This window comes from Gopherus evgoodei, chromosome 1 (assembly GCF_007399415.2).
Source record: "Gopherus evgoodei ecotype Sinaloan lineage chromosome 1, rGopEvg1_v1.p, whole genome shotgun sequence".
Lineage (NCBI taxonomy): Eukaryota > Metazoa > Chordata > Testudines > Testudinidae > Gopherus > Gopherus evgoodei.
Window position 1 is genome coordinate 219776507 of NC_044322.1, and position 20581 is coordinate 219797087.

At 45.3% G+C, this 20581-nt stretch overlaps 1 protein-coding gene, 1 long non-coding RNA gene, 1 other non-coding gene and 1 pseudogene across 5 annotated transcripts in view; 3 read left to right on the forward strand and 1 right to left on the reverse strand.

The window, feature by feature from the left end:
* LOC115636587 (zinc finger protein 154-like) overlaps positions 1–20581 on the forward strand; it is a 658270-nt gene that overhangs the window by 385178 nt on the left and 252511 nt on the right. The gene's annotated exons all lie outside the window — the stretch shown is intronic.
* Positions 1–20581, reverse strand: part of LOC115636545 — a 1011845-nt pseudogene that overhangs the window by 125452 nt on the left and 865812 nt on the right.
* LOC115636826 lies at positions 1813–19856 on the forward strand. The gene is made up of 3 exons (XR_003997081.1): positions 1813–1824; positions 2179–2185; positions 19754–19856. It is a non-coding gene; the product is annotated as an uncharacterized LOC115636826 (long non-coding RNA).
* On the forward strand, positions 14154–14235 carry TRNAS-AGA. Its single transcript has one exon. It is a non-coding gene; the product is annotated as a tRNA-Ser (tRNA).

Consider the following 20581-nt stretch of genomic DNA (forward strand, 5'->3'; position numbering starts at 1 on the left):
GAGCTAAGGAAGCCTCAACCCCGCATCTGAATTAATGTCACATTTCTCACTACCTGACACAAACAAATGTCATTTCAATCCCACATTAGTCCACTTCATTCATTTCTCAGGTCGAGTCCTTCACCATCCTGTCTTAGCTTAGGGCATTGCACCACCCTGTGGGCGTTTCATTTCCTGCCTCAGTTTCACACAGAGACACAATTTCCTTTGCACAGATCCATGAACAGCAAAACCTCCCTATGTCTCTTGTCTGAGTCAGGGCATTCGATTCCAGTGAACCCTTTTCTCCTGCAATGGCAATGGTCAGACAGAGGGGACGTGGCCACCTTCAGCCCTGACAGTGAGATATTCGCGCTCCTCTTTCTTCAAGCTGCTGCTGTTATTCCATAAAACATGAACCATGGAATAAAAAGCTGAGTTTACTCCAGAGTGAGGAAAGAAAGGAGCCACCAACTCCCTGAAAAATCTCAGTGTCCCAGAGAAAACTTGCCGCTGTTATTGGAATCACTGATGTGCTGGAGATATGTAGGGAAAGGGACTGTCTGAATTGCCAAGACAGGAAATGAACAATCTACAGCAACATCATTAACCACAAACACACTCTAGCCATGCTCCAGCCAGTAGGGAAATGGGCAGGAATTCTTGCTGTTCAGCCATGGCCACACATACAGAGCTGCACAGCAGTGAGTGTGCTGGGGAAGTTGGTCTGAGCAAACAATTGGAAATGACCCTTCAGTGAGAACAGAACCATAGTGTAGAAAAGCCCCTGTGTTAAGTGTTGTGGCAGAGGGCTTAGGGAGCTGAGCTAGAAAACCATGGGCACCTTCGTGTGGACATTTGATTCTTGCCTGCTAGGCAAGGCTGGTGCATGGTGTCTCCATGGCTGTACTTTCAGTGTCTGATCACCCACAGTGCCACAAGGAGCCACGTCTAGATGTATTCAGAGGCTAAGGACAAGTCAACATTTCAAACATTGAGTCTATGTTGCTGCAGCTCATTAATGGAGATGCTCTATGCCAGGGTTTCTCAAAATTCTTTTCACTATAACCCCCTTCTGCCAAAAAAACCTTACTACATGGCCCTGGAAAGACCCACCAAGCCCCTCCACGTTGGGCGAGGGAGGTATCCAAGGCTGAAGCCCAAGCCCCGCCCCAGTGGAGAGAGGGCAAAACCAAAGTTTGAGGGATTCAGTCCTGGGTGGTGAGGCTCAGCCTTTTGGCTTCAGCCCCAGACCCCAACCAGTCTAATGCCAGCCCTGGTGACCCCATTAAAACAGGGTCATTACCCACTTTGGGGTCCTGACACACAGTTTGAGAACCACTGCTCTATGCTGATGGGAGAGTTTTCCTGTGGGTGTAATTAATCCACTTCCCCATTAGGTGGCAGCTATGTCAGTGGGAGAAGCTATATCGGTGGGTGTGCAAGCTGTGGTGTTTACCACATTTAAGAAGTTTAATCAAACCCCATTTTTAAAACCACCTGTGGTCTGGGACTGGCAAAAGAGCTCCATGAAGCATGATCTGTCCTTCAAAGTCCTGGAGATAACAATTCCCTACCTCTGCTATCATGGAGGTATAGATCAGTGGTAAAGTGCTTGCCTGCTGCTCCAGTGGTTCTTAGTTCAAACTCCTATGCCCTCTTATAGCCTTGTTTCTTTTAAAAAAAAAAAGGAAAACATTTTCATTTCCATTCTCCATTCTGTTCAAGAGCTCCACTATATGGGAGTGCTTGAAATGAATGTAAACACTCAACATTTCGCTGTCCAAATGCATAAAAACCTAGCAAAGCTGTCCATCAGCTGAAATCAGTTCCAATCCTCTGAGTGTCTAGTTTATGTTTTCATCAATTAAACAAAGGTATCATATGAATGTACATTTGCAGATCTCTCTTCTCCAGGGTCTATGCTTTGCAGAAGAACAAGAACCACATCCAACTGCAGTTCAGGAGTCTGATGAGCAAAGGTAACTTGGTGCAGGCTAAAGTCACCAGCACCTTGGCTCCTTCCCATTCAACCAGCAGCTGGGCCCCCAGGACAAGGCATGAGAAGAAGACAGTGGCTATGAGCAGGAAAATAGCCACCAAGAAGCTGATAAAGCTGTCAAGATCTCCAGGAAGGTCACCATGCCCATGTCTAGAACGTGGTTGTGGAGATTAATGGAAGGTGGAGGCACACGTCAGGGCCCTAGTGGGGCTCTGGGTGATCGCTGCTTCCCACCACCCAACACACATGTAATGAGGTTGAGTAGTGTCCACAAAAGAGAAACTAAACAACTAATTATTCCTCCAGAAAGGTTTTTAATGACTTACGACTATAAAGGCAACACAGACAGAATAAGAAAAACAGAATTAAAGACCAGCACTGAGCGATGATTAATACAAATGGCAAGTTATACTGGAGACAAGCACAAGTCCAAGTAATATTATGCATTAACTGCCTGTTCCTATAAGTGCATATATAAAAGGTAAAATATATTGAAAATAGTCACAAGCACATGCAACATTACTATTAATAATAATATAATAATTGGAGATGTACCAATCTCCTGGAACTGGAAGGGACCTTTGAAGGTCATTGAGTCCAACCCCCTGCCTTCACTAGCAGGACCAAGTACTGATTTTTGTCCCAGATCCCTAAGTGGCCCCCCTCAAGGATTCACTGTTGAGGTTTAGCAGGTCAATGCTCAAACCACTGAGCTATCCCTGTCCCCAATAACAGTTACTGACTGCTCAGCAACTTTACGTGTACTGTAACCACCCCAACAAATACAATTCTCTATGTAATACTAATACATTGATTAACTATATTTTACTAACCTTAACCTACCTATAACCTTATATAACAACTTATAAACTTTGATTTACCTTTATGATAAACTTGATGGTAACTTATACTGAAGACAGGCACAGCGACTTGTAAAGCTATTATGGTTTATAATCTACTAGCTTCACCAGTGAAGGACATAAATCCACACCGTATAGAGGTCAAGCATAGGAGTTTATTACACACAGCGCTGGCGGAGTGTCACCTTGCTTATTAGGCTTAGAGACACTATCAATCAATTGATTACAATAGAAAATATGGATTTTCCATTTGCAGGGGAAAGTGACGGGGTAGGGAGTTCCACACTCCAGGATAGGTTTTGCAGCAAGACAGGATAAGCACATTAGCCAATGGTTAACAGGTTACATAATGTCTCCGCCCATGGTCTCAAGTTAGCAAGTTAACATTTAATGAATATTTTGATAAAATGTTATTAGTATAAAATATGTATGTTGAATTCTGATTTGGGGTCCATAGGAATGGAGCAACTCCTTTGATTGGCCAACAGGTATATTCCTAGGGGTTAAAGCAAAGAAACAGTGAAAGTATATGGCAATAAAAATTGTTTTGTGTGTGTCTAAAGGCAGGGCATTTGTCCCTTGGAAGGGAGGTGGAAGGATGCCATATCTTATACTGACATGTGCCAACTTTTCATAAACTCAAGGCTGGATCTGTGGGAAGAACGTCTCCCTACAGAGGAGACTAACACACACAATGGGCCATCAAGCAGGCTAGGCAGAACTGACATCAACTTATCTGGCTTGGGTGTTCCCCGGAAGCATAGCACAAGTTTAAAATATGGACAGCATAGAGCCAATATTCATAACTTCAACTACAAAAATGACCCACATCTAGATAGCCAATCATAACCTCTCTTTAGACCTCTTACATGACAACCTTTCTACAATATTAGCTGCAAATATAGAACAATGGTTGCAACGGTAATGTATACAGTTACAGATTATGTCAATAACATCACAGGAGGTGACACGGCATCAGTGAGACTGATATTGGAATACTGCCTCCAGTTCTGGTGTCCTCATTTGAAAAAGATGTTGTGAAATTGGAGCTGGGGCAGCAAAGAGCCATCAAATGTTCTGAAGGCTGGAGAAAAATGCCTTCTAGTGAGCTATTGAAAGAGCTTAACCTGTCTAGCTTATCAAAAGAAGATTGAAAGGTGACTTCATTGAAGTGTTGAAGTGCCTTCATGGAAAGAAAATATTGGGTATTAAAGGGCTTTTTAATCGAGCAGAGAAAGGCATAACAAGACCCAATGGCTGGAAGGTGAAAAGTGACAAATTCCTATTACAATTAAGGCACAAATATTCAACAGTGAGGACGATTCACCACAGGAACAAGCTACCAAGGAAAGTGGTGGATTCTCCATCTCCTGATTTCATTTAATGAAGATTAGAGGCCTTTCTGGAATGTGTTTGCTCCAAAGGTAGCTACTGTGTCATACAGGAGGCCTGTGATATGCAGGGGGTCAGATTAGATGCTCTAATGGTCTCTTCTGGCCATAAAGTCAACTAATTTCTGAAAAACTGAGTGTAGCATTGGGAGGAGTGTCTGATGTTTTCCTGTCTAGCCGGCTTGCTTCCTAGAACGAACGCTCCTTGAGTGGGATGATCCACAGGGAGTAGCTCAAACCTGCAGAGTGCCTGGCCAGGGGCAGGACATTGCCGCAGCAAGGGAGGAGTGTGGCAGTGACATCACAAAGGCCTTTGGCATGACCTCAGACTATTGGTCAAAGGTGGTGGGGAGGTGGTGACCTCACAGAGAGATGCTGACATCAGCCAGGCAGGACAGGGGCGAGGGGCCAGGGAAACCTCAGAGACCCCTGTGGCTTTGCTTCAGCAAGTCTCCTTCTCCAGGTCTCTCTTTGAGGACTCAGAGAGTATTTGGGTTCACAGACGTGAGCACTAGGAGGAACCTCTTTTGAGTTTTCTCCTTCCCTTTTCCTGATTTTACTAGAAAACAGCCATCCCTGTTTAGAAGGTAAGAGCCTCCTGGAGGTTTGAAACCTGTTCAGTCTGATCCATCTGGTGACAGTTGAATTCTAGGCATGGAAAACATGAGCTTAAGGAAGCAGAATTTTATTGCACACCTGGGATTTTGTCCCTTGGAATCACTGGGGACATTAGGGTTTGTCCTTTTTGTTTCACCTTTTCCTCCATCCCTCCCTCTCTCCTTTCTCTTCGTGTCTTGCTTCTTTTGTCCTTTCTCCTGTTCCCCTCCCAACACCAGGAGGCAGAGAGGTGTGTGTGTGTGTGTGTGTGTGTGTTGCCGAGGAGTGCTCTGCAGCTGCCACTGTAGGAGGTTCACCCAAAAATGTGGGGCTGAAATAGTGCTCGGGCAGTGATCCCCACCAGTGACCTGCACCATCCTTTGGGCTCTCTGGTGAGAACCCTCAGCCTCCCATCCTCAGTCTCAACCCTGATTGGCTGAGCAGGGGGTTATTGACATGGAAGAGACTCAGGTCCTTGTTATTCTCTTTTAAGACCAAGTAAATAAATCATAAACAGTCATATGTTTGATTAATTTTGCTGCTTCTCTGCATTAATAGTCTCTGAGCAGTTCATGATTCTCTCTAAAATTACAGTTCTCCTGAAATATTTGCTGAATAATTACTGTGCACTGTTGTTGGTCTGGAGCTCATCTGAGAGCACTTTATTCAGGTCATTCAATGTATAAAATTCAAGATCTGATGGTTAATTTGAAAATCAGGGCTCTTGGGTCCTATTCCCAACTCTGCCACTGACTGGCTTTGTGACCTAAAACAAGTCAATTCTCCTTTCTCAGCCTTAGCTTCTCCCTCTTTCAAGTAGGGATAATCATGATCTGCTCCTACTTACCTCAACACACTCACTCTTTCCCAACACACACACACTGTCTCTGCCACACACAAACAGTCTCCACATTGCAGTTGAAAAGCAGCTGGCAATCTAGTAGGATGCCTATGGAACAATGGGATAGAGAAACCTGCATCACTGAAAGCACAGCCATAGACACCACACACCAGCCTTCCCTAGCTGGCAAGAATTAAATCTCCACAGAAAGACCCCTGTGGTGTCATAGCCCAGCTCCCTAAGCCCTCTGCCACAACCATTTAACACAGGGGCTTTTCTACACTATGGTTCTGTTCTCACTGAAGGGTCATTTCCAATTGTTTGCTCAGATCAGCTTCCCCAGCACACTCACTGCTGTGCAGCTCTGTACGTGTGGCCATGGCTGAACAGCAAGAATTCCTGCCCATTTCCCTTCTGGCTGGAGCATGATTAGAGCGTGTTTGTGGTTAATGATGTTGCTGTAGATTGTTCATTTCCTGCCTTGGCAATTGAGACAGTCCCTTTTCCCAACATATCTCCAGCACATCAGTCCCTGGCTGGGTCTCCTGGACAGTGGAAAACATTCCACTGACCTGTGTGCATGGAGCAGTTGGCATTGCTGCCCCCCACTCCTCCCTGGAACGCTGCTCCTCCGGGCAGCCCTAGGGGCTGGGGGGCCAGGCGGGGGGGGGCACATCATCCGAGCTCCCTGCATCCAGGTCACTTTCCTCAGCGGGGCTGCATAAGGGGAGGGCAGAGAGCAGCAACAGCTTCTGATGCTCCCTTCACAGCACAACGCAGGTGCAGAAAGTGACCAGAACACATGGAGCACATAGTGTTGCTCCTCACTCCCTCCCAGCCCTCTATGGGGCCATGGAGGAGCACTGGGGCAAGGGAGAGTGGTGAGCACCTTTGCATTGCCACACGGTGCCCTTTGTCCCCCTGGAACCCGGGGCGGCTGCTAGCGGGCCCCACCCCTAAGGCCAGCCAGGCTCCCCAGCACGAACAGCAGAGACAGAGAGACCTGCCACACTCTGAGCAGTGGTAGCCTTGGTGGCTCATAATGGAGGCTCGGGGTGTGGGGCTCAGCCTTCCCAAACCTTGCGTTGCCCCCCTTGGAAAAGCGTCTGCTATGTCAGCCCCAGGGCTGGAGGAGCAGTCTCTCCCTGCTACGGCCTGGGGGCTGCAGCAGGAGCACAAAGCTTCTCTGGTCTCAGGGCCACAGCAGGGCAGGGGTAAATGAGTGATAGGGTGGGGCTAGTGTGGGAAGGGGTGGAACAGAGGTGACAGTGGATGGGGACATGGGTGGAAGGTGTGGAAGGGGGCGGAGCCACAGACAGAAATGACAGGGGGCATGGTTCTGGTGTTGGGGCCCCCGCACTTGTTCTCCCTTTCCCCGGGCTTTGGCATCACTAGCCCCTGCTTAGCGAGTAGAGTTCAGTGGTCCCCAAAATGTGGGGAATGACTCCTAGGGGGGCGCAGAGGAATTTTAATTAAGGCACCTCAGGGTTGAGCCAGCCTCCATGGAGGGCAGGGAGGGAGCACCACTCAGTCCCACTCTGCCCCAGCTCTTCACCCACCCTACCCTCAGCCTAAGCCTGAGCCCCTGGTCCAGCTGCGACCCCTTTGCCCCTGTCCGCACCCCACTCCTCAGCAAGACACAGACCCATTCCCAGCCCTGGTTCTTGACCACGGCTTCCGGGGGTCCTCCGCCATGGATAAGAGGGCACAGTGTGAAATGTTTGGGGACCACTGGTTTAGGGTGACATCCTCAATCGCTACTATGCAGTCCAATAATAGCTATTCCTCACCCACCTTCCCCTCTGTCAGGATGGACTAGGTATGTTCTGCTGCCCTTCACTCATACCGGAAGGATAATAACATTCAATCCCACTCAATCCTAAAGTGATTTGTAACCCAACATCATCCAAAATGGGTCATTTTGGGAAAGCGGCCCCATCGTGCTGCATACCTAGGCAGAGTAGGTGTGTCTATGCAAACACGGTCTGTTCCTGATGTCTTTCCCCCAACTCTTCACGAGATGTGAAGGGGGAGCTCATTCAGCCCCTGCTTACGCTTAGTATTTTAAAATGCCAGTGTCCCTATCTCTGCTGGCCTTAGATTTCTCCTCTTGTCCTTTTCTTGACAATACAGATGAGGTGGCTGAGTGGTTAAGGTGATAGACTGCTAATCCAGTGTACTCTGTATACATGGGTTTAAATCCCATCCCCCTCATATGCATTTAGTCTTCACATCTTCTTTATAGACAACCATCTTCCCCTTTGGTACAAGGACAGATCAAACCAGGTTGCAAATAGCAGGTTCAAGTTAAATATTAAACAAAACAAAACAAAAACCTTCTGAGAAACTCCGACCCCCTTGCTTTAAATAAAATGTCTGAATCCCAGATTTCTAAAAAAATTCTCTAGTCACGTATTTCTTAGTTCTTATCTCAAAAGGTACCATCCTCATCATCTCCCCCCAAACACCCTAGGACCCGCCCAAATTATTAAAATACCCCCATCCTGAGCAAGGCCACAACAGTGAACCAGAGCTAGTGTCTAGGCCAAACTGTTCTGAAGGAGGCAACTCACACATTTTCTCCCTGTTTCCCTTGGCAATGTCAGACTGGGAAAAGAAAATTCCCCAAACTGGAAATTTTCTGCTGAAAAACCAATACTAGTCTGTTTGGGGACTTTGGTTTGAATGTGTTATTATTCTTTTCTTCTGATTGCTGAATTATTTCAGTTCAGTGTTTGTCCTCCAGATGTGTTTACAAGTGTTGAGTTGTGGGCAGGAGAGGGGAATTCCTAATGGCTTTACCCTTTCATAGTTTCTTCCAACTTGCTAGGAAGTACCTTTGCTACAGTGTGAGTCAAGCAGTGTCCATGGTCGCCGGGCTATCTCAAAGAAGTCTGCATTGTACACACTTCCTGGGATAGTCCTTGGGAGTGTGGATACCTTCAATGGGCCAGCAGCAAGTCTGGCTCCTCCCTTGTCACACCTGAAAGGCTGGTGGGGGGGCATTTCCCAACCTCATAACATATCTCAGTAATGCGCACAGAGCAAACTTCATAACTTACCAACCAATGCGAGCACACACAATCCCACAAGATATTAACGTTCAACAGATCAAGACTTTTGAAATGATACCTCACCAGGCAGACTTTGTACAAACCATATCATCATTATATGAGAGTGGTGAATATGGGGCTTCCAGGGTGCTGCTTTGAGCACGGCGTGCCACAACTGGGCTGACATTGCAATGGAGACATACCCTTACAGTCCATCTCTCCTGGGATAAAGAAGGCAGCATGGCTGGTCTGGGTCATCTGACTTGGGCTTCTGGAGCTAAAGCTGAGGGGCTAAAACCTGTGGTGCAGATATTTGTGTTCACACTGAAGCCTGGGTTCAGAAACCCTCACCCCTCATGGGGTCTCAGAAGTTGGGCTCAAGCCCATATGTCCACACTGTTATTTTATAGTCTTGCAGCTCCAGCTCCATAACCCTGAGTCAGCTGACCTGGGGTTTGTGACAGGTGCCCTGGGTGTTTTAATCACAGTGTAGGTATAACATTAGGTTACATCTCCAGTGCAATGAAACACTCATGGCTGGCCCATGTCATATTAATCAGGATCATGCAGCTAGGTCTGGAGTAAAGTTGCAGTTTATGTGTCTCGGCTCAGGCTCAGTACCCTGCTCTAGGAGCCCAGAAGGTTGAGAGGAAGTTTAGCAAGTGGAAATGGTAAAACCGCAGTGAAGTATTACCCCGGACTCAATGACATTTCTCCATTGGTCTGTCTGCTTTGGGGCAGGGACAATAACACATCCTGCTGTTTTCATTATTTTAAAGGGTGGTTTAGGATTTTCAGCCTGAGTTACCTTGAACAAGCTCAGGATAAACTAATGAGCCATCCACAGATTCTAGAAGCCACAATGAGGCATTTTGTGAGAGAGCTCAGACATGCCCCTGTTGCAGAGAGATGGGGTCATCTGCAAGGGGATTGAACCACTGACCTATCACCTCTTAACTCCCAAACTTTCAGTAACTGTATCATCAGTGCCTCTGAGCGTAATTTAAACCATGAGATTCAGCCACACTGGGTTGACCAAAGGTCTATCTAGGTCTGTATTTGTTCTCTGACAGTAACCAGTACCAGGTGCCCCAAAAGCCACTACTGAGAATTGAACCCAGGATCTCCTGTTCACAATACAAGTGCTTTAACCAGCTAAGCCATGGTGCCAGCCAAGCCACAGGGCTTTTATCACAGTATAGATGCCATCTCAGGCTATGTTTACATTGCACTGTAAGCCCAGGGTTAGTAGAAGTCATGTCAGCAGCCCCAACACAGAAATATAAACCGTGAGGAAAAGACCCACCCGCGAATAACTAGGCAGCGTCCTTCTCCCTATGGTTCATAAGTCCAGCAACCAAAAGTCCTTTAACATGAGCCATCCCCTCTCTGCACCCCACTCATAGCTGTTGTCCTTAGACAGGGCAAGCCCAGAGGTGCCTCTGTAGAGTTCCCCTGCCATCCTGGGTGGAAAGGGGGAAAATAAGAAGGCACTATACTCACTATGTTGTCTAGGGACTCACTCATCCCTCCACAGCCATCCTATCCTAAAGTTGATCTAACACCTAAACTTTCGGTATTAGAACACAGACCCCAGCTCACTTCACTTTGGAACCCATGTCCCCTGCCTAGCAAGTGCTATTGAATTGAGGGTGGATCCCTCAATCGGGCTCTGCCAAGCACAGTTGTGCTGTCCTTGATTCACACAACAAGGACACAACCCTTATTTCTCCTGCCCCAATAACAAGGAGACTGGGAATCCACACCAGCCAAAGTGATCATTTTGGCAAGGAATCCAACATATTTCAACATCTGTAAAATCCACATGCAGACTCATACACGAAACCTTGCAAGAAAAATCTTCCTGAGGAGGTCTGAAGCACCTGCTGCTAGAGGGAAGGAGGGAGCCGTGGTTTGGATTGGGGTCCTGGGGACAGAGGAGGCTGTGGGTTGGGACACAGGTGAAGAGGAGCAGACTCTGCTTGGGGAGTGAGGAGCAGCGAGCATAGGGAGGGCTATGAGCTGGGTCTGAGGGATACTGGGAGTAGAGGGGACATGGGTTGGGCTGAAGAGCATTGTCACTTGGGGAGCAGCAGGATATGGGAAGGCAGCAGTGATTCTAATTCCTTAGAGATATTCTGTGTGTTCATGTGTGTGTGTGTGTCAGGGAGGAACATGCTATATGCCCATAGGCCTTATATTCCTTCAGCCTGCAAGGACAGAGGGGATGTCAGCAGGGTTGCCCCTTCAATCCCCACCACACAAAGGCCTTCTTAAGAAAGGCAAAGTCTTGAAGAGAAAAAGTAACACCAAAGAGAACTTCAGAAAAACAGTTTGTAAAGATGTAGTAAGCAGTTTATCACTGACCAGGTCTTGAAGCCTGGCGCTCAGAGTAAGAAACTGATGCTGTTACCAACTGAGCTAGTCAGCTCATAAAAAAAGAAGCAAGTTGTGCAGAGGTGAAGCTAATCAAGACAGAAGAGTGAGCGAGCAACAATAGGGGAAACCTACTGCTCTCTCTCCTCTTCCCAGCCCTGGCCTGGCCTGGTATGAGTACTGTTAAAAGAGGGGAAAATATCGACATCTACCAGCCTTTCACAGCTGTACAAGACTCAGGCACAATACAGAGATGCCCATCTGCAAGTGCTGAATGGTTTGGATTGGCTAATACAGCCTGTAGAGTCCAGGGCACTCTGGGATACAGAGCCAAGTGTCCACCACAATCATTATTTCAAAGGGATAATGATAATGATGGGAAGGTTCATAATGACTCAGTAGTTGCATACAAAGGTGCACGTCTGGCAGTTTACATTGGGAAATTCTGGCTCCTTCTCGGGCTCAGGTGGGCCACCTCGGTCTAGATGTAGAAGTTACAACATTAAAACTTGAAAGAGGGGCCAATTTCCCCATCATTTCACACCTTTACATCCAAACACGATGACTTTCTGAATGAACCCTCCTCGTTCAGCCAGAAGATCTTGGGGTGGATGTAGGAGTCACTGGGTAAAATTCTCTGGACTCTGTCCTGAATCAGGTCAGAGCAGAGGTCCTAGTGATCTAGTCTGGCTGGAAATTTATAGATCACACCAATAGGGTGTGAAATTAATTCTCAGGAATGCCTGTTCCCCACCCAGACCCCAGCAAAGGGCTATCCAGAGAGAGGGCTGTTGAGGAAGGAAAGAAGAAGAAGATGTCCTTCTCTCCTGGAGGAAGTGGGCTCTGCGCTTTGGACAGAGAGAAGGGGAAGGAACTGACCACACCGAGGGCAAGCAGAACCTAAGAACTGAAACGCAACAGGCTTCTGTGCAATTGATTCTGAACAGTGAACAAACCAGACTCCCGTATCATGAAAAGCCAAAAGCCATTTCTTTCATGCCCAAGAGAAAAGAGTTCCAATAATTCCTGCCATTTCTTTTGAATTATTTTACATTATAAAGAAAATTGTAACAAAATTAGTCTGAACTTGAGCTGCCTGTCATTAAAAGCTGATCCTCAATTCAGTTCCAACTGCTCTGCTAGAAACACCTCCAGGTCCCTGCTCACCCAGGAAGAGAAAAAAGATAAACCCCACTGGGCACTGTCCTTGGATCCAGGCTGCTGTTCTGGGGTGCAGGTGGGGACTGAATGTTGCTGCTGAGGAGGGAGCTAGTAGGAGGCCTCTGGTGCTTCTGCTCCATAGCATCTGCCCCAGCCAGGCTGTCCTCTGCCTCAGATGCTGCTCCCGGCCTGCTCTAGAGTCAAACATGCAGGGCCCCCAGGGGAACAGAGGCTGGGACAGGCAGCAGCCTGGTTGGGCTGGGAAGATGCTGGGAGTTCCGTTCCCTGAGAACTGGCCTGGCTCCCTTCTCAACAGCAACAAATCAGTTTCCACATCACCTCCCCAGAAAAACCAGGCTGGAGCCAAGGGCAGGCAGGAGACAATTCCCTTCAGTTCCCACCAAGCCAGGAGAGAAGCCAGGGCGTTTCTAGCAGAGCTTATGGAACTGATGTGTGGAAACCAGCCTTTAATAACAGGCAGCTCAAGTTTAAGCTAAGTGCTTTTAACAATTTTTACAACATTAAATAACCCTTCAATCATAGTGTCACCATCCATAAACTTGCTTCAGCCTTATAGGTTCCCACCTGCAAAACTAAACATCTCTTCACACACAAGGGATTGGAGATCAGTCAGTGTTAAGAGTCATCCCGCATAAAAGAACCATGTTGTGGTACATACTGGCCCCAACATGTGGCCATCACCTTTCCCTCCTCTCTGCTAAAAGTTTTAGTATTTTGCATAGAAACTTTCTTTCAAAAAATGATCTCCCTTCTTCAGTTCAGTGACAGCCTGAAATGCTACTTATCCCAGCAGAGCTGTGGATTGGAAACAGCTATATCAAACCCCTAGTAGCTAGCAGGAATGAACACAAACACTCACTTATTTATGAAGAGATGTTTAGTTTTACCCTTGGTAAACTACAAGACTAAAGGGAAAGGGAGTGGTAGTGTCAGATATAAAGAGTGAAACTCAAAACAATCATCATAGTTATGCCCAAAGTGACTGCAAAACATTTCTATTTACTTCTTATTATCATCGGTCTATTATTTTCTGTGGAGTGTAGACAGTGACTAGACCTTGACCAAGAAATTTGGATATGGATAAAATAATCAACTACCTCTTGTTAAGGTAATAGACTTGATACGCACTCAGGTGTCTCCATGCAGGTTCAAGTACTAACAACAGTGGCTGCCTTTTAGTCATAGCTTTTAATCAGGACAATACATTGATACAAATTCCTGTTAAATCATTTCTCAGCCAGAGTCCTTCACCCACATTCGTTTAGGCACTGGGCCACCATGTGCACATTTCATATTTCCCTCCTCAATTTCACACTGAGACACAATTTCATTTGCACAGATCCATGAATAGCAAAACCTGCCTGTGTCTCTTGTCTGAGCCAGGGCATTCGATTCCAGTAAACCCTTCTCTCCTGCAATGGCAATGGTCAGACATAGGGAACGTGGCCACCTTCACCTCTGACAGGGAGATATTGGCTCTGCTCTTTCTTTATGCTGCTGTTGTTAGTCCATGAAACATCAGGGATGGAATGAAAGGCTGAGCTCACACACCAATCCTCTGAAACATTTCAGTGCCCCAGAGAAATCCTGCCCCCTGCTATTGGAATGATATAGTGGAGATTTGAATAGGAAAGGAACTATCTGAATTGTCAGTGTGGGGAATGAACAACCATCTATAGCAATGTCGTTAGCCACAAACACACTCTCATTGTGCTCCAGCTGGAATGGAAATGGGCAGGAACTCTTCCTGTTCAGCCATGGACACACTTACACTAATGCACAGCCATGAGTGTGCTGGAGGAGCTGATCTGAGCAATTTGAAATGACAATTCAGTAAGAACAGAATTATTGGGTAGCAAAGCACTACATCAAGTAGTTGTGGCCAAGTGGTTAAGGTGATGGACTAGAAATCCATTGGAGTTGCTCCATGCAGGTTTGAATCCAGCCAGCTATGGATGTGTTAGTGTATTGTCATTGCTGTTGTCTTAATACTGAGCATCCACAGAGCCAAACTGGAGTCAGATCTGGTCTCATTCTGAGGACTACACTTAACAATGCTGCTATGACCCTGCTCTAGCAGTGTGGAGAAGACAGTTGCTGGAGGGATTTTCCATCCTTGTAATAGCTATGTTGACAGAACAATCTTTCCTTTTGCTTAGCACTATCTAACCATGGCTTAGGTCAGCTTAATTATACTGGTTCTGGGGTTTTTTACACCCTGAAAGACGTACTTGTTAGAGGTTTATCCCATCACCCTCCCATTCTCTGTTCCTATTCCCCCCCTTAACAAAACATAATTCAAATTCCCCTACCCCCATTCCCATTTCCCGCCTTACTTCCTGATTGACTGCAGACTATATAGTAAAACTGGAATTCTGCTTAGCTATACCTTAGCCAATCATTTTACTGAAATGTAACTAACCAATCCTAACATATTGTAACATGATTATCTAACCAATTATACCCCACCACCTTCATTAGTTTACACCCAACAAATTAATTATACAGCAGACAGAAACAATCACAGAACCCGACAGAGATTATACAGCCAAGCAATAGGAAAGTGGGGGTTACAGTGATAGAACAACAAAGAAATGAGGATTTCACACCCCAGCTATTGATCAGTGAGTTCCTGTCAGACAGGATGCTATCATGGTAGAGCTTGTGGGTGCTGGTTGCTTAACTATCTGGCCCCAGGGCAGGATTTGAGGGTCACCATTACTGTCTCAGAATGCCAGTACCCATCTTTTGTTCACTTAAAACATGAGCAGGGAGATTCCAACACCTCAGAACTCAAGGAGCTCCAGGAAATGTGTAACTTTAGGTCCGGGTGAGTGTGTCTAAAAATCAGCTGTGCTGTGGAAGGTCTCTAGGAGTTGAAAGAGATGTGCCATCTTGACCTCCCTAAGAGTTCATCAACTATTAATGAAAACTAGTTGATAAGTCATATTCTTTGTAGCATTAGGTTGGTGGACTGGTCTAAAGGGCTAGTTTTAAAACTCTTTTTCCTATCTCCTGGGGGTTTTGGTCTCTGCATGGAGACATGACCATTTTTCTTTTATCTGGAGAAAATGACCTCACTTCGTCTCCCTTTGGAACAATAGAACACCATTTGCTTAGCTTTTCTATTCCACGTAGTTGTGAGAGAAATTCCAAACTAGGAGGGATACAGTGCCTTTTCTCTCGACCGATCAATTTTTGTCTTTCTTCATTCCAAACCATTTTCTCAGACACATCCATATTTCCCACACTATTTTGTTTAGTGTTCTTTGCTTTTATGAAACTTTAGGGTCATCATTTACTTGCCACAAACTGCACTTATGAAGTAAAGTGAAACAGAATACTTTTTGGATATTCTTGCGGAAGAATTTTGCTTTCTGACCTGGAATTGAACAGAGGCTTGTGATGTTGTAGGGACTGTCTGCATGGGATGATAGGAGAGTAGGGATGATTTTAGGTGAGGGACAGGACCTGAGCCTGTAACCTGAGCCAGGAAGGGGAGCAGAGAGAGTCAACACCTTTGCCCGGGAAGCTGGACAAAGGAAGAGAGCTTGCTGGAGGTTTTTAGTTTCAGTTTTGGGCTGGCTGGGAAGAGGCAGGGAACCCCAAGTCTGGGGTCTAAGATCCTTGCCCTCAGAGGGACCTGACTGAGGGGTCCTGGTTGTACATACAAAGCCCTGCTTGGGACTGTGTTCCTGTTGTCTAATAAACCTTCTGTTTTTACTGGCTGGCTGAGAGTCACGGTGAATCACAGGAAGTGGGGGTTGCAGGGCCCGGACTCCCCCACACTCTGTGACAGGGCTACCCGAGGAGGACAATGCTACTCCCTTTTCTGACTCATCCAAAACCATAAGTTCTTAGTGCCACTTTATTTCCTGTTCTTCAAAGGGAAATCAGCTGCTTTAGCAGCTACTGAGAAAACCTTAGAAAGGGACCCAAAATTAACAGTAGCTGGTTTCTGTAGTGTAGTGGTTATCATATTTGCCTAACACACAAAAAGTCCCTGGTTTTAAAACCAGGCAGAAACATTGTGCTTTCTATCCTTTGGCCTTTTATCGCTCCAAGTCCTTTCTCAATACATCCATAGTTTCTATGCTTTCTTCCTCATTATTTTTTTCCTTCATGGAACTTTACAATTCAAAAGGAGAGGTTAAGCCTGCATTTGAGGGAAGGAACAGAACCATCTTTTGGGATACTGCCAGCTACATAACAAATCTGAGCATAGAAGAATCCCAACCATTTCCTGCTTATTTAGCTCCCAGCCATCAGTTTCCCCCTCAGTGTTATTACGTTGAGTTAATTACAAACAGCCTTGTGTATCCTTTCATGTCAGAGAAAATCTATTGACTGATGATCACATGTTCTGCTACTTTCCTGGCTAGGCAGGGTTGGGGTGTGAGGAATCAGAACATAATAATTGGAACTCTCTACCCTCCTTTTAACATACAACATCACATTCCGCCTTTAAATAAGTTTTTTCCCATCATATATTTGAACATTCATCATCTTGTTTGTCTTCAAATGATGTTAACCGCAAGCTCTGACCTACACATTTCCTTACTGTTCATTGGTATTTTTAGCATAGTATATTGATTTTTATTGCATCTTGTTTTACTCTCAGGCTGGTTTTTATAAATCATCACAAATGCAGTAACGAGGACTTACAGAAAATATCAAGAAATGAAGACAGTGTGATCCAGTCGATAGGCGAAAGCTGACTCCATCGTCAGCCTGAAACAATCTCCATGACAAAAAAGAGGGCTGGGAAGGATATGACATGAAAGTACTTATATGCCCAGTGCAGAGCTGGAGCCAATGTAGGAAGAAGTAGAGAGCTAAAAGATGACTGAAGGGGGACAGTGAGCTCCTGAAGGGTTATTTTGCCCTCTCTTAATAGGCTAGAATAGAAAAGGAGAAAATTCTCTCTCACTTCTCAGATGATGGAAATGTCAATTTGACCTCGCTTCCTGTTCTACTAAAGCTCAGAGACAGGAAGAGACATTTCCTGCATAAGAGCCTCAAGAGAGCAAGGCTGGGGAGGCAGGCAAAGCTAGGGCCCCGATACACAGAATCTAACTCCTGTCAGCTCATGTGAGATGGTATCAAAACCCCTCCCTGGGCTGCTAGAAAAGAGTTAGTCTTGACTCTATAGTTTTTCGTGGAAGAGCCTCTAGTAGGAAGAAGAGGAAGTGGAGAGGGTTGGCAATGAGCCTAAATGAAAGCAGAAGAGGATTATTCTTCTTGGGGTTTGCGTTAATCTTGTGATCCTTGTGGAGAAAGATAAGGTTCATTTAAGTTTGTGTCAAAGCCTTTGATTGGCTCAGTTTGTGACCCTGAGCACGGGGATACTTCACCCTCCATTCTTGTCCCCTCAGAGCATGGAGAATGGACCAGATTCTAAAATTAGACAGAGGAGACAGATTAAGCGTAGTAAGGTGATAAAAAACAACCATTGTTACCTCTCTGGTGGTCTAGTCTATTCATTAGGCTTTAACGCTTTCACCACTGTGACCCGGACTTGATTTCCAGTCAGGGAAGAAGCTTTTCAAACACATATCTTCACTTGTTGTCTCCTCAAATGATACTTCATCATGCTCAGATGGGTTTTGGAGACCAAGTGAAAATCAAACGGCCTCAGAACAGAGCATAGGTATGTTCCCATTGTGGACCTGTTATAAAAGTAGAGCTTTATTTCCTTGCTTGCTAGCTAGTCTAACCTATATAATAATATTAATAGTTCAGGTTGCTCCAAGATGATTTTTTTTAAGTTTTGTTTCAACATGAAAACTGAAAAAAAATCATTTTGGGGCCACCAAATTATTTCAGTAAATAAAATATTCATCCAAAAAAACATTCACCCAGCTCTATAGACTAGTCTTCAGAATTAGCCATCTGGAGAGAAGGATCAGTAGCCTCTTCTGTTCCTGAAGTCTAGCTGCTGAAGGGTTCTGAGGAGAACCAGATTTCATAGCCTTCCACATAAATGCTGCTGGTTGCTGCCTTGCTCCTGGTGAAAGGCAAAGTGGCTTAGTGGCAGATCTACATATAGCCCTCAAATGTCACCAGGGGAGAATCTGTTTTGCAATGCATATAAAAATAAAATAAATTGTGTTGAAACCTAAACTTGGGATCAAGGTGAAACATGGTGATTTTAAATCAAGGACAAAATCTCTACCGAGTTGAACAGAAGAAAGGCTTTTTCATCAGGTCCTTTCAAAGGCTAAAAGTTGAGATGGTTCTTAGACGTCGCAGACACATCATCAACCAGAATTTTCAGAGATCTCACACCCACCACTAGAGCCAGATTTTTAGAAGAACTCAGCTCCCAGTTAGGTACCTACATTTTGCCCAGTTTTTCATCTTGGCCTCAACCTGAATGTCTATTATTGTTATTGTAATGTTTGTTAGGCTAGCTAGCAAGGTGGGGAATAATTTGCATATGTCTATTTGTGTAAAAGCACATGCAGCCAGGACTTTGAAGTACACAGTGGAAACATGCCCACATTCTGCTATTAGTCCGTGGGAAGCTTTCATTTTCATATAAGGCTCCAAAGCCCTTCCCAGCACCATTTAGAAGAAGGGGGAGTCAGGAAAAAAAATCACACGTTTATTTGAATTGCAAGTGAGGAATGAAAGATGGGTTTTTTGTTGTAAAGTTACTTTCTCTGAGCAAGAACTGAATCGAGGCTGCTAATCCCACCTAAGAGAGGAGGAAATCTGGAGAAAACAGAGGAGGTTTGGGCATGGGCATATCTTTTATTTCCCTAATAAGTGAGCAGGGAGACTACCACACCTCAGAAGTCACAGGGCTCTAGGAAACCTAGAACATTAGGTGCGGGTGATTGTGTCTAAAAACCAGCTGTGCTGGAGAAGGCCTCTAGGTGTTGAAAGAGATGTGTCACCTGGGCCTCCCTGAGTGGCTCATCAAACATTTTAGAAAACTAGGGTTGATAAATCAGCTGCTTGCATGGTTTCAGAATGGTCGAGTGCTCTAAAATTGTAAATTCAAGGCACTATCTTTCTCTCAGTTGGGTGTTCTGGTCTCCATTGAAAACCTTGATTAATGTCCCACTCCTGAAACAATTTTTTTATTCTACCTGGAGAAATGGTCTCATTTCAATCTCTCTTTTAACATGAGGAGAATGTTGTGACAGTACCTTCCATAAGGTTTTATGGGAATATAACGTAACTGGAATATGTTTTGTGCTGCCTGTGCCATGTAACATATCTCTGTAAAGGTTGTGGTCTCCTATATCTATTCATCCTATTTGTACACATATATCATTTTGTACTTGAGGTTAAGAATATTGGCTGTATACTGGCCTGATTTCTAAGTAAGCTTTGTGAGGCATTTGGTCAGCTTCTTTAGGAAGGAATTAACAAGGTTAAGTACCCAATCAGGAAGCACTTGGGGAACAATGCAGCTTGGAAACCTCCATTCCACATAAACAGTCTTCCCGGAGACATACAAGACACCATATGGACAATGGCTTCTGTCTGTAGAGACTGTGAGTCATGCATGGACATGTGACTTGCCCAGGTGATTCCAGAACTCCATCTTGGAGCTGGACTTTGCATAGGAGTGAGGAGGGGGGGTCTCCACCCACAAGAGAAAGTCTATTTAAACCCGCGGGAGATCCCTCCATTTTGTCTTCAGCTGGCTAAAGAGAGAGCCTCTCCACCCCTCAGGATACTTGAAGGAAACTGGAGCAAATGACAGTAACTGCAGGGGGTGTGAGTGCTTGCTGGATCCAGGCTAAAAGGAGATTAGCCTGTAAAAGGGAGCATTCTGGAACTGGTGAGGATCTTATCTATATTCAGTTTGATTAGACATAGATTTGCACATTTTATTTTGTTTTGCTTGCTGACTTACTTTGTTTTGTCTGTTACTACTTGGAACCACTTAAATCCTACTTTCTGTATTTAATAAAATATCTTTTTACTTATTAATTAACTCAGAGTATGTATTAATACCTGGGGGAGCAAACAACTGAGCATATCTCTCTATCAGTGTTATGCAATGTGAAACAAACACTCCTGGTTGGACAGAGAGATAGAAGTAGGTCTGCCACTAAACCACATTGCCTTTCATCAGTAGGTAACTGAGAAAGGTAATAACCTGTGGCCAACAGGTGAAAGGCCCATCGTCCATGCTTAGAACACTTCAGCAGCTCGACCTCAGGTATGGAAGAGGCTAATGATCAGTTTCTGTGGGATAGTTACTTCCAAAGACTGGTATATAGAGTGAGATGAAATTTTTTGGTTGAATATTTTATTTGCTGAAATATTTTGGTTGACGC